At 42.6% G+C, this 14,259-nt stretch overlaps 1 protein-coding gene and 1 pseudogene across 3 annotated transcripts in view; one reads left to right on the forward strand and one right to left on the reverse strand.

Moving 5' to 3' along the window:
* TBC1D8 (TBC1 domain family member 8) overlaps positions 1 to 14,259 on the reverse strand; it is a 133,600-nt gene that overhangs the window by 56,248 nt on the left and 63,093 nt on the right. The window lies entirely within an intron of this gene.
* On the forward strand, positions 4,971 to 5,453 carry LOC144333676 (BBSome-interacting protein 1 pseudogene; annotated as a pseudogene).

Consider the following 14,259-nt stretch of genomic DNA (forward strand, 5'->3'; position numbering starts at 1 on the left):
CAACCCACACCTTCAAAGAGAAAAAAACCACACAATAAAAAAATCTATCACTGAGTCATAGTGAGGTTTTGTTCCAATCTACCCTGCTCCTGAATATAAGACATAATTGTATGCTTCTCCCAGCAAAGACAATCAATCTGATGAAACCTTTCCACCCTACTGGCTTCTATTTCCTACAGAAGTTGCCAAATGGCAGGGACATTTTCCAGACTGTAATTTCCTCTACAGGAAAGTCTTACGATGGGTTCCACGAATTCCACAAATCAATGCAAGCCGACCACACATCTGTGACCGCAAAAGATTAAAAGGGAAAGTCCTTCAATAGATGTCACATACCACGGTTCTGAAACTACACTACAGCAGCGGTTTTCAAACTACATAAAGTAGCACATCTCAAAATACCTTTCTTCAAAAAAAAAAAAAAAATCATAATAGTACAAAACAGAATACATGCAAACTCCTAAGGAGAGCTACTGATTTGTAAAATATGTTCGAGTTATGCACACCCATGTGAATATATTTCTGTCTGTAGGTCATGGTCAAAAGAAGATTGAAAGCCACTGCGTTGTAGACATACAAGCAGGGCAAAGGGTAGAGAAGAGAAAACAAGAAAGTGAGAATGTGTCATCCATTGAAGACGCAGGATGATAAAAAGCCTACAAATTAACCCAGTACCACAGCAATGTTCTCACTGCGGCTTCTGCTGACTTTCCAAAACCAAGACAGAGGAGAGCTGCTATTGCGGCCTGAATTTTGTCTCTCCAAAATTCATGTTGAAGCCCCAGCTCCCAATGGGAGTATGTTTGGAGATAGCACTTTTAAGGAGGTATAAGGTTAAATAAGGTCATTACTAGTTTGGCATGCCTGGTGTCCTTGTAAGGAGAGACACCAGGTTAGTGCATCCACAGAGAAAAGGCCACGTGAGGATACAGAGAGAAGGCTGCTGTCTGCAATCCAAGGAGAGAGGAGACCTCACCAGAAGCCAACCCTGCTGGCACCTTGAGGCCGGACTTCCCAGTCTCCAGAACTGTGAGAAATAAATGCTTGTTTTTTAAGCCACTCAGTGTATGTGTGTAGGGGGTGGGAGGTAGAGGTGACGAGCAGCACTAGCAAGCTAACGCAGCTGTCTAAAACCAAAATGTATAGGAAGATTGTGGACTGTCATGGAAATCCAATTAGCAAAATTATGCCTGTCTTATTAAGACCCCCAATTTTTCAAAAAAATACTTTTTCATTGTCTAAGAAAATCAAAGTCCAGTGGATCTTAAACTTCACCCATGTAAGAAGTCAAAAGTCAGAGTTATAAATCCCTCTGCAAAACTAAAATTCAGTATTAGGAACCTCAGGTAAGACCACAAAACGAACACTGATGACTTAGGAACAACCAGAGAAGGTCAACAGAGGACATTTTCTGGATGCCTGACGGTGTCAGGAATTTTGTTCCATATACCATACACATAATGTCATTTACCTCCATAAAATATTACAAGGTAACTGCCAGTATTTTAATTGTCTAGGTGAGAATAGCAAAGTGAAGAAAATAACCAACCCGAAAGCCAGTTCATCTGACTCGGGCCTGGCTCTGCCTGTGACAGCGTCATGGATGGAAGCTCCCAGTGGCTGAGTCACACTGAAACGCACACACAATGTTTATTCTCTTAGGTTTTTCCCAGAGGTATTTTCAGGAAATAAAACAAGCATCTCATTGTCTATGCCCACAGCTTCTGCATGGACACTGCCACAAAGAACTTGATCCAAGCCTGTTTTCAAAAGCAGCTGCTTCTCTCTGCACAGTCAATATCCAACTGAATTAAGTGCCTTCTCCGCCACCTAAGTCTTAATCAACAATGAAACGGGCATTCTGTGTGCTTAGTTCAGATCTGTTCCTCTGAAATGACAGGACATTTCTCTACAGGCCAAACACTAACCATCTACTGTCTAAATGCCTGGGCTAAAAGCCATACAGACTACAAAAGAGCTAGTTAAAAGTCAACTGCCATGGCAGTGTCATTCCCAAATCTCACTCAACACTCACCCTGTGCAGGGCAACTCAGGATCAAAGAATTCAAGCAAAAATTACAAATGAAGGAAGGGAAAGGGTTGGAACAAAAAGCCTTTGATTTTCAGAAAGCTGACATTCTTCAAGTGGATATGGTAACATCTAATCTGTAAGTCGAAAGCAGTATCTTTACAAGAACATATAAAAAGTTCAATGATCATCCCATCATAATGATTTACAAGGTTTTTAGTCAGTTATATTTTTCACTATACAGTTTAAGAAAATAAGCTTTAAATGTTTCTTTTTACAAAATGTCCTTGGCTTTTTTTTTGCCTTCAAGTGAAATTAAAGAGTCCTAAAAGTGAGAAACAGACAAACTTAATCTCTGACAGTAAAAGTAAAATAGCCTTTTAATTTATAACTGAAATGGTCATTAAAATGTCCTTGTATTAGTACCAGTAGACACACTTTTCAGAAATAAAAGCAGGAATAGAAGACACAGGAAAAACATGATCTATGATCAAATGAAAAATCAGTAAGTAGAAAGAGTCAGAAATGACACAAAAAATACAGTCAGTAGACCAAGACATAAAACAGCTACACTCTAAGGCCAGGCACAGTGGCTCATGCCTATAATCCCAACACTTTGTGAGGCCGAGGCAGGCAGATCACCTGAGGTCAGGAGTTTGAGACCAGCCTGGCCAACATGGTGAAACCCCATCTCTACTAAAAATACAAAAATTAGTTGGGTGTGGTGGCGGGCGCCGGTAGTCCCAGCTACTCGGAGGTTGAGGCAAGAGAACTGCTTGAACCCGGGAGGTGGAGGTTGCAGTGAGACGAGATCACAGCACTGGGCAAAAGAGCAAGACTATGTCTCAAAAATAACATAAAACATAAAAAAATAAAATAAAATAAAAATAAATATACTCCACATGTTCAAATGGTAGAAGAAGGCACAAGCCTGTTAAGAAGCCAAATCAAATGGACGACATTTAAAAAGACTCAACTCAAATCTTTAGGAATGAAAAATATGGTATTTAAATTAGATTAAATCGAGATGGGGGAAAAATCAATTCTTAAAAAAAATGGACAAAGTTAACTATTGGGTTATTAAAATAATTGCACAGAAAAAATAACCAATTAAACAGTGTTTTGATTACACATAGGTACAGGAATACCTCAAAAATATTGTGGGTTCAGTTCCAGACCCATGAAATTAAGCAAATATCACAATAGACCAAGTCACACAAACTTTTTGGCTTCCCAGTGCATATACTGGCCTGGTGCAGTGGCTCATGCCTGTAACCTCAGCACACTGGGAGGCCAAGGTGGGCAGATCACAAGGTCAGGAGTTTGAGACCAGCCTGGCCAACATGGTGAAACCCAGTCTCCACTAAAAGTACAAAAATTAACCAGGTGTGGTGGCGTGCACCTGTAATCTCAGCTACTCGGGAGGCTGAGGCAGATAATTTCTTGAATCCGGGAGGCAGAAGTTGCACAGAGCGGAGATCGAATGCCGCTGCACTCCAGCCTGGGCGACAGAGCGAGACTATCTCAAAAAAAAAAAAAGAAAAAAAAAACAAAGTTATATTGACACTATACTGTAGTCTATTAAGTGTGCAACTGCATAATTATGAATCCTCCATCTCCTCTCTCCTGCTGTTTCTGGTGGCCTCTGACCATGTATTTGTGTGGTGTTGGAGATACAGCCAGTGGCTTTGGGAGGAAGGTGCTTTGTGGCTGGCAGAGTGTTTACGACTTCGTTCTTACACCAAACGCACCTTGCTAAAGCTAAACAACCAGCTGTCTATTAAAATAATGAATCCTCCTCTCTTATAAGTAGACATACAGCCATGACAATGTCCTGTGCTGGCCTTTAAGGCATTTTGTTCCAAATACTGCATGGGAAGAGTAAAATGTTCTCTCTTCGAGAACAGTGGTGACAATCACAGAGGAACAAGCTTGAAGAACACAGTTTTCACAGAGTGTCGTGGGGGACATTGAGATTAAGGAGAGGCATACTTTGGAGATATTGTGGGTTTGGTTCTAGACCACCACAATAAAGCAAGTATCACAAGTGAGTCACTCACAGGTTTTTAAATTTCCCAATGCGTAAAAAATTATGTTCACGGCACGCCGTAGACTCTTAAGTGTGTGAAAGCATTATGTCTTTTAAGAAGTACATGCCTTACCTACAGAATACTTTATGGCTTTAAAAAAATGTTCATGATTATCTGAGCCTTTAGCAAGTCAATCTTTTTGCTGGTGGAGGGTCTTGCCTCAATGTTGATGGCTGCTGACTCATCAGTGTGCTGGTTGCTGAAAGTTGGGGTGGCTGTGACAATTTCTCAACATAAGACAACAATGAAGTTTCTTGCACGATTGACTCTCCCTTTCACGAAGATGCTGTTGATAGCATTTTGCCCACAGTAAAACTTCTTTCAAATTTGGAGTCAATTCTCTCAAACTGCTGCTTTATGAACTAAGGTTTATGAAATATTCTAAATCCTTTGTTGTTATTTCAGTGATGTTTGAAGCATTCAACGTTTCAACAGCCTCTTCACCAGGAGAAGTTTCCCTCTCAAGAAGTCACTCTCTTTGCTCATCGATAAGGAGCAAATCCTCACTCAAGTTTAATGAGAGTGCAGCAATTCAGTCCCATCTTCAGGTTCCACTTCTAATTCCTGTTCTCTTGCTGTTTCCATCACATCTGCAGTGACTCCCTCCACTGAAGCCTTGAACCCCTGAAGCCCTCAAAGTCATCCATGAGGATGAGAATCAACTTCTTCCAAACTCCTACTAATGTTGGTATTTTGACCTCCTTCCAAGAATCACAAATGTGCCTCAGGCATCTAAGATGGCAAATCCTGACTGACCTACAGCAGCAGCTGAGACACCTGCGAAGGGACGCATCTTATCTTCTGTAGGCTTGAGTCAAGAACTCTCGGTCATCTTGGTAATAACGGGTTGGATGTCCAAAGTTGCAGAAAAAAGACCAGAACTTTCAGGAAAAAACTTACTGTATCTAGCAATTCAGATATGGTGGAAGTAAAGTCAATGTTCCAGGAATATCTTCCAAAACAAAGGTAGTCGTCTCTGGAAGATGTAACTACAGTGGTGGTATGTAAACTCAAACTTTTACCCATAAAATCTCTGACTCTGGTAAAACTAGAGAAAATGCACCAAGCAGCACAGGATATGTTTTGCCAACAAGAAAAGGCAGAAAAGGAACAACGGCAAATAAACCCACTGGATGATAACTTAGCACTTCAGGGAACAATCTACCTTATCTACTATTTAACAATAACTTGGCTGGGCACAGTGGCTCGCGCCTGTAATCCCAGCACTTTGGGAGGCCAAGGCAGGCAGATTACCTGAGGTCAGGAGTTTGACACCAGCCTGGCCAACATGGTGAAACCCTGTCTCTACTAAAAATACAAAAATTAGTTGAGTGTGGTGGCTGGTGCCTGTAATCCCAGCTACTCAGGAGGCTGAGGCAGGAGAATCGCTTGAACCTGGGAGGCAGAGGCTGCAGTGAGCGAAGATCGCGCCATTACACTCCAGCCTGGGCAACAAGAGCAAGACTCCGTCCCAAAAAAACAAACAAACAAATAACTAGAAAATAAGGTGCATCTGTACACTGAAAGTAGTATTTGTTAATAATATCAATAAAATTGATAATATTCATACAAATAATATAAAAATGCCAAGATTGATAGAACTTGTATTGTGAATTTAAACACTCTGATTTGTATTAAACATACGCAGTTAAACTTTGAACCAAGTTTTATGGGATTTTTTTTTCTCAAGTCATGTTTTTAGAATTGCAAATTAAATTATCATTCACTATTCTTATTGCTTTCCATTTTATAGATAACACTCTTGGACACAAGGAACTAAATACATCATTTATATACAGAGCATGTTTACTTTTTTAAGACAGAGTTTTGCTCGTTGCCCAGGCTGGAGTGCAATGGCGTGATCTCGGCTCACTGCAACCTCCACCTACCGGTTCAAGCGATTCTCCTGCCTCAGTCTCCTGAGTAGCTGGGATTACAGGCACCCACTACGACGCCCGGCTAATTTTTAGTATTTTTAGCAGAGATGGGGTTTCACCATGTTGGCCAGGCTGGTCTTGAACTCCTGACCTCAGCTGATCTACCCACCTCAGCCTCCCGAAGTGTTGGGATTACAGGCATGAGCCACTGCGCCCGGCCTACAATTTTATTAAAAGCCTGAATTTGAAGATACATTCCAATCTTGCATAAAGTTCATGTTGGGTTTTTATATTACCTAATTAAAAAAAATTGTTTTAACCAATTTTCTGTGCCAGGTTATGTTAAATACTATTAAATATCTTGTGTGACCAACCGATCCTACCAGTAATGAGAAAACTGTCTTAAAACAAATCTGATTTTTTTTTTGAGATGGAGTCTCGCTCTGTCGCCCAGGCTGGAGTATAGCAGCACCATCTCAGCTCACTGCAAACTCCGCCTCTCAGGTTCAAGCAATTCTGCCTGTCTCCCCAGGAGCTAGGATTACAAGTGACCACTACCATGCCCTGCTAAGTTTTGCAGTTTTAGTAGAGATGGGGGTTTCACAATGTTGGCCAGGTTAGTCTCGAACTCCTGACGTCAGGTGATCTGCCTGCATCAGCCTCCCAAAGTGCTGGAATTACAGGCGTGAGCCACCATGCCCAGTCAACAAATCCGATTTTTAAGAAACCCTCACCTATTCTGTAGTCAGCTAAGCTTTTAATTACATTAATTTCAAGGACTTGAGAATTACATTTCTGCCTTTATCATCCAGGTATCAAACAATTACAAACCTAAAAATGGTTACCATAATTATCTATATAAGCCTAAATAATACGGACTTTAAAGACCCCAGGAGGTAAATATACATATTAAATTTGGATTTTTAATTCTAAAAGACTGCACTTAAGCCTGTAATAGATACATTGCTAAGAATATCTTTGTAAATTCTGAATATAATTCTTGGGGGTTTGTCTCAGTCAATAATAGGAAATTTAAATTAGCATAGGCCTTAAGGCCTGGTTGAGTTATTAGGCCCTGTAAAGGAGACTAGAAATTTGATCATTCTTTAGTTAATTGTTATTGATTGGTAGGTGATATTTTCTCAGATATTAAGTAAATGTAAAGCTTTGGGTATTTGGAGAATAACTTTCTATAACACTAACCATTATATTTGGTAATAGAATTTAAGTTGATGAAAGGTATTACATATTTTAGAAATTTAATTAAGGTCTAGATCAGAGCAGTAAACAATGGAGAAAAGTGTGCATGTGCTTTTCCCCAGTTTAATTTTAAGTAATTTACTACTGTAGTCTCATTTTAAAAGTTTGCAGGGAAAAAAAAAGTTTTCAAAGAACACAGATTAAATTCACTAAGTTCAGATATGCTTCCTTATATGATTTAAAATTTGCTGTGTGAAATTTAAAAGTGTTTTTAAAGACCTAAAATAAAGGGACTACAAATTTTAAAAACCAAAAAATAAAATAAAATGGTGAATTCTTCCCAGAAGGTTTTCAATTTACTTTGCCCAGACGAATCAGAGGAATCACTATCTATGCAACTATAGCCCTTATGAAATGTATTTCTTAAATAATAAGACTTGAAAGTCAAAATTACTCTTTGACCCATCGGCTGCAGAATGGACGTTGTATTAGCAGGCATGAAAGCAACATTAATCTCCTTGTACCTCTCCATCAAGCTCTTGGGTAACCAGGTGCACTGTCAATGAGCAGTAATACTTTGAAAGGAATCTTTTTTTCCTGAGCATTAGGTCTCAACAATACGTGTGTTAAGTCTGTTTGCATTGCTATAAAGGAATACCTGAGGCTGGGTAATTTATAAAGGAAAGAGGTTTATTTGGCTCACAGTTCTGCAGGCTGTATGGAAAACACTGCACCAGCATCTGCTCCTGGTGAGGCCTCAGGAAGAAGCAGAGGCCTCAATCATGGCAGAAGGCAAAGGGGGAACAGGTGTGTCAAAACGAGTGAGGGAGAGAGGGCGAGACGGTGGGTGGGGGGGGGGAGAGTGGGGGAGAGAGAGAGAAGGAGGGAGAGAAGGAGGGAGGGAAGGAGGGAGGGAGATAAAGTGCACAAGACAGAGAAAGGAGAGGCCCCAAGCTCTCTTAGCCAACCAAATCTCTCGTGAACTGAGCAAGAACTCACTCACCACCAGGGATGGCACTAAGCCAGCAATCCCCAAACTTTTTGGCACCAGAGACCGATTTTGTGGAAAACAATGTTTCCACAGACCATGGGGGATGGTTTCGGGATGAAACTGTTCCATCTCAGATCCTCATCAGGCATTGGTTAGATTCCCATAAGAAGCACTAGACCCAGATGCCTCGCATGCACAGTTCACAACAGGGGGTCACACTCCTATGAGAGTCTAATGCCATCATTGATACGACAGGAGGCAGAGCTCAGGCAGGAATGTGCGCCTGCCTGCCGCTCACCTCCTCCCATGCGGCCCAGTTCCTAACAAGCCACAAATTGGTACCAAATTGGTACTGATCTGCAGCCTGTGGGTTGGGGACCTATGCACTAAGCCATTCGTGAGGGATCTGCCCCCATGACCCAAACACTTCCCACCAGGCCTACCTCCGATGCTGGAGGTCACATTTCAACATGCGATTCAGAGGGGACGAAGTACCCAAATCGTATCAGTAGGCTTCAGATATTCAGTAAACTATGCTAACAACAGATGTGCTGTCATGCAGGCTCTGCTGTTCCATTTATAAAGCACAGGCAGGATACATTTACCATAGTTCTCAAGGGCCCCAGGATTTTCAGAATGGTCCATGAGCACTGGCTTCAGCTTGAAGTCACCAGGCACATTAGCCCCTATCAAGAGGAGCTGTGAAGCCAGGCACTAACTTTTCCTCTCCAGCTATAGAATTCCTAGATAGCATCGTCTTCCAACAGAAGGCGCTTTCATCTACATTGTTTTGAAATCGGTTGTCGGTTGTGTAGCATGGCCCACCTTCATCAGTGAGCTCTGCTAGATCTTCCAGATATTATAACTCACTGCGGCTTCTCCATCAGTACTTGCTGCTTCACCGTGTACTTTTGTTACGGAGATGGCTGCTTTCCTTAAACCTGACGAACCAACATCTGCTAGCTTCAAACTTTTCTTCTGCAGCTTCCTCACATCTCTCAACCTTCACAGAATGTAAGAAAGTCAGGGCTCTTGCATGGATTAGGCTTTGGCTAAAAGGGATGCTGTGGCTTGTTTGATCGTCTAGATAGACCACAAAAACTTTCTCCATAGAAGCACTAACTCTGTTTTGCTTTCTTATCATTCACATGTTCACTGCAGTAGCAGTTCTGATTTCTTTCAAGAACTTTACCTTTGCATTTACGACTTTAACTGTTTGGCCCAAGAGGCCTAGCTTTCAGCCTGTCTCAATTTTTATATGCCTTTCTCATTAAGCTTCATCATTTCTAGCTTTTGATATAAAGTGAAAGACGTGCGACATTTTCTTTCACTTGAGCACTAGAGGCCATTGGAGAGTGATTAATTACTCTAATTTCAGTTTTTTTGTTTTTGTTTTTGTTTTTGTTTTTGAGATGGAGTTTCGCTCTTGTTGCCCAAGCTGGAGTGCAATGGCGCCATCTCAGTTCACTGCAACCTCCGCCTCCCGGGTTCAAGCGATTCTCCTGCCTCAGCCTCCCGAGTAGCTGGGATTACAGGCGTGTGCCACCAGGCACGGCTACTTTTGTATTTTTAGTAGAGACAAGGTTTCTCCAAGATGGTCAGGCTAGTCTCGAACTCCTGACCTTAGGCGATCTGCCCGCCTCAGCCTCCCGAAGCACTGAGATTACAGGCATGAGCCACTGCGCCCAGCTTCATTTCAGTGCTTTTGTGTCTCAGGAAATAGGGATGCCCAAGAAGAGGGTGGGCCAGTGGGTGGAGCAGTCAGAACACACATTTATCAATTAAGTTCATCATCTTATATGGTTCATGGCACCCCAAAACAATTACAATAGTAACAACAAAGATCACTGATAACAGATCACCATTAACGGACGTAATAATAATGAGACGTCTGAACGACTGAAAATATTACACACTGTGACAGAGATACAAAGTGAACACATGCTGTTGGGAAAATGGTGCTAACAGACTTCCTCAGTTCAGGGTTACTACAAACCTTCAATCTGTAAAACATGCAGTATCTTCCAAGTACACCAAAGTGAAACACAATAAAAGGAAGTAACCTATAGTTAAATGTTTTCTAACACCATATAGAGCTGCAAAACCTTAAGATCTCATTCAACCATTCTTAACAGCAATATTGGTATTATTTAGATATGGTGTGTGTGTACATATACTAGATACACAAACGATTATGTGAACATTGTTAGAAATCAAGATTTTCAGTATAAGAGAAGAGAAAAACAAATACAAAATCAAAGTTAAGTTATAGCTAGTTTTACAATTGAACTGGAAAAGTAAATAAGAACTCATTATTTATTTCTCTTTATCATCACACATACTTTCTATGTTCACACTTACTTGAAAAGCCTTAGAGGCAATGACAACCCAGTAACAATGAAGAAATAACTCAAGAAGGGCAAAACTTCAATTCTCATGCATGTACACAATGAGGTTTCTGCAGGTTTCCTTACACTCTCCTCCCTACTTTGAAACATGTTTGAAAATCTTCACAACAAAAAAAAAGAAAGATGAAAAACAAACCTTTCTAAGGAAAAAAAAAAAAAAGGAAGAAATATGGATAACTATTACCAATGAGGAAAATATAATCAGAAGTGAAAATGCGGGGCCAGAAAAGAGGGCAGAAGTACTCCCTGAATTTCCTTATTATTTTTTTGATCAGGATCACTCCCAGCCCCAGGCAATTCAGATATACAAGGCTCTAGCACATGTCACAGAAGTCAGAGAAAGGCAACCCTGAAGTGGGCCCCCAGGGACCTCACAGAATGGGAGAGACCAGAGTAGGCAGGCAGGCACACCCACTGGGGTCAGACCAGCAAAACTGGCCGAGAAGGAGGGCTCCAGGCAGCACAGTGGTGCCTCCGTGTTCATTCCCTGTGATTTTTTTTTTTTAATCATTAAAGAATCATTTAATAAAAAGTCATTTGCCAGAGTCATCTCCTTTTGAAACCCACAGCCTCAGTCAATGTCTCTTCATCTACTAAAAATGAAAGGGATTAAACTAGACAGACGCCTGCTAAGATCCTCTCCAGACGGTTTCCTTGTTAATCGAGTCCTGCTTTATGCAGAAGTTAGCAACCGGTTCTGTAACCTGTAAGATACTAGAGAAGAGTCTGATTCCAGGCTTAAAAACCAGTTTTTTGTTTTGGGGGGTTTATTCATCTGTTTATTTAAAGGCACAGTCTCATCTGTCACTCAGGCTGGAATGCCATCACAGCTCACTGCTGCCTTGAACTCCCAGGCCTGAGCTATCTTCCTGCCTTGGCCTCTTGAGTAGTTAGGACTACAGGTGCACTCCACCACGCCTGGCTGATTTTTTTTTTTTTTTTTTTTTCTGTAGAAACAGGGTCTTGCTCTGCCACCCAGGTTGGTCTGAAACTCTTGGCCTCAAGTGATCCTCCCACCTCAGCCTCCCAAAGTGCTGGAATTAAAGGCATTTGAGTCACTGGGTCCAGTCTGGGTTTTTTTTGTTTTTGTTTTTGTTTTTTTTTTTTTTTAGTTTTTTTGAGACGGAGTCTCGCTCTGTCGCCCAGGCTGGACTGCAGTGGCACAATCTCGGCTCACTGCAAGCTCAGCCTCCCGGGTTCACGCCATTCTCCTGCCTCAGCCTCCCAAGTAGCTGGGACTACAGGCGCCCACCACCTCGCCTGACTAATTTTTTTTTATTTTTAGTAGAGACGAGGTTTCACTGTGTTAGCCAGGATGGTCTCGATCTCCTGACCTCGTGATCCACCTGCCTTGGCCTCCCAAAGTGCTGGGATTACAGGCGTGAGCCACCGTGCCCAGCCCCAACCAGGTCCAGTCTTAAAAATAGTTTTTAACATCATTTTTAATGTCAGCATTTACTAGATCTACAAGTTAGACTCAGCATGTCCCTGCTTTTTAAATAACTATAAAGAACAACCCTAAGGGAAGAATGCCTTGGGTGAGTGTAATTATTTGAGCATAAGCAAAATGACTTTATTTAAAACAGTAAGAGCCTGGTGACAGTAACTCCATAACAGAAAACATATGTGGCCGGGCGCGGTGGCTCAAGCCTGTAATCCCAGCACTTTGGGAGGCCGAGACGGGCGGATCACGAGGTCAGGAGATCGAGACCATCCTGGCTGACACGGTGAAACCCCGTCTCTATTAAGAAATACAAAAAACTAGCCAGGCGAGGTGGCGGGCGCCTGTAGTCCCAGCTACTTGGGAGGCTGAGGCCGGAGAATGGCGTGAACCCGGGAGGCGGAGCTTGCAGTGAGCTGAGATCCGGCCACTGCACTCCAGCCTGGGTGACAGAGCGGGACTCCGTCTCAAAAAAAAAAAAAAAAAAAGAAAAACAAATGTGAGCCGCAGCACCCCGAGCGTGACCGAAAACAAGTGTGACAACTCGCACCGCCTGACCTCAGGGCGGGGGACCCAGAGAAAAGCACTGTCTTCCCTCCCGCTAGGTTGCTTCCAGGACTTTCCTTGAAGCACCCAGGGGGTTCTGTTCTTAAAAAAAAGATGGGGTTGGCACTTCCTTCAGTACCCTGGTACAAAGTTCACAGAGATGCTAATCTGATCCACCCTGGAACATTTCCTCCCTCAATAAAATTCTCTCTCCAAAGACAAAGCAAACAGTGATGCCGACTGCAAGAAAACCAAGATGCCAGCTACGGTCAAGGGCAGGGATAAGAGAGTGTGCGTCAGAAAGAACGCTCTGAAAGAACATTCTGTCAGGGCCAGCACCTGATACACCCGCGGTGTCGCCGATGCCTGAAGCAGCCCTGGCAAGTCCCTGAACTCCCTGTGGCTTGCTCCTTCCCTCTTCAGAGTCAGAGTCAAAGCACCAATATAATGTTGAGAGGAACAAATGAAGAAAGTATGGGAAAGGAAAGGATTGTTTAAACTGGAAAGCCCAATTTTTTTTTTTTTTGAGACAGGGTCTTGCTGTGTTGCCCAGGCTGAAGCGCAGCAGCGTAATCCCAGTTCACTGCAGTCTCAGCTTTCCAGTCCCCGTCCCATCTCAGCCTCCTGGGTAGCTGGGACCACAGGAGCACTAACAGGTCCAGCTAATTTCTTAAATTTTTTTGTAGGAACGGGGTCTCGCTATGTTGTCCAGGCTGGTCTTGAACTCCCGGCCCGAAGCAACCCTCCCACCTCAGCCTCCCAAAGTACTGGGATTATAGGAGCAAGCCACTGTGTCCAGCTATTCTCCATTTTTTAAAACATATGCCACATTTTGATTTATGAAAATATCACAAATTGCTTTAATGATCTTTAACATTTCAAAAGGATGTTTTTTCCATTTTCCAAATCTAAACTATTAAGTAAGTTTTTTCAAACTACACACATACTCCCTCCCAAGATGTGGCAGTGCCCCTGCCCACCAGGTAAGCTCCTGCTCTGCTGGAACCCTTGCCCCCCCCCAACGATGCCCAGATAAGGTGGTCTCTTGACCCTCCCCCGCCCCCGCTACAATGTGGCACCTTTCCTTCTTTTCTGTTTTCCTGCTCCCCATTTCACTCAAGACCATGGGACAGACCTTACTGGCTACGTAAAAACCTTGCACTTAAGCTACCAAAAACAGAGCCAACAAACTACTGGAGCAACCCAGAGTCCAAACTCGGATCTGCAAAGCCGTGAGTGTTATTAAAAGGCCATCTGTACAAAGGTTTGACGAGTTTTTCATGAAAGGCAACCCTGAAGTGGGCCCCCTGGGACCCGCCCCATGCTCTCAGGAGGACCCCCACCCTAGCTGCCTCAAAGCAAGGCAATCAGGAAGTCCTCTTCCAGTAACCAGGAGACAGTCCACCTCGTGCCTCAATTAATCTACAGGAAAAGGAGTCCAATTATTGCATAACCAATTCAATTCTTAGAATGATCTAGGCAGATAATTCAAAGTCCTGCAGTTCTTGCCTGTAATTTTTTTGCTTCCTGAAAACTGGGCAAGAACAATGCACTCAATGCACAGGGTCATGGTAAAGAATAAAATGTGTGGCCTGCATGGTGGCTCGTGCCTGTAATCCCAGCACTTTGGGAGGCCAGGGCAGGTGGATCACTTGAGGTCAGAAGTCCGAGACCAGT

The sequence above is a fragment of the Macaca mulatta genome, chromosome 13, assembly GCF_049350105.2.
Source record: "Macaca mulatta isolate MMU2019108-1 chromosome 13, T2T-MMU8v2.0, whole genome shotgun sequence".
NCBI classification, from domain to species: Eukaryota; Metazoa; Chordata; class Mammalia; order Primates; family Cercopithecidae; genus Macaca; species Macaca mulatta.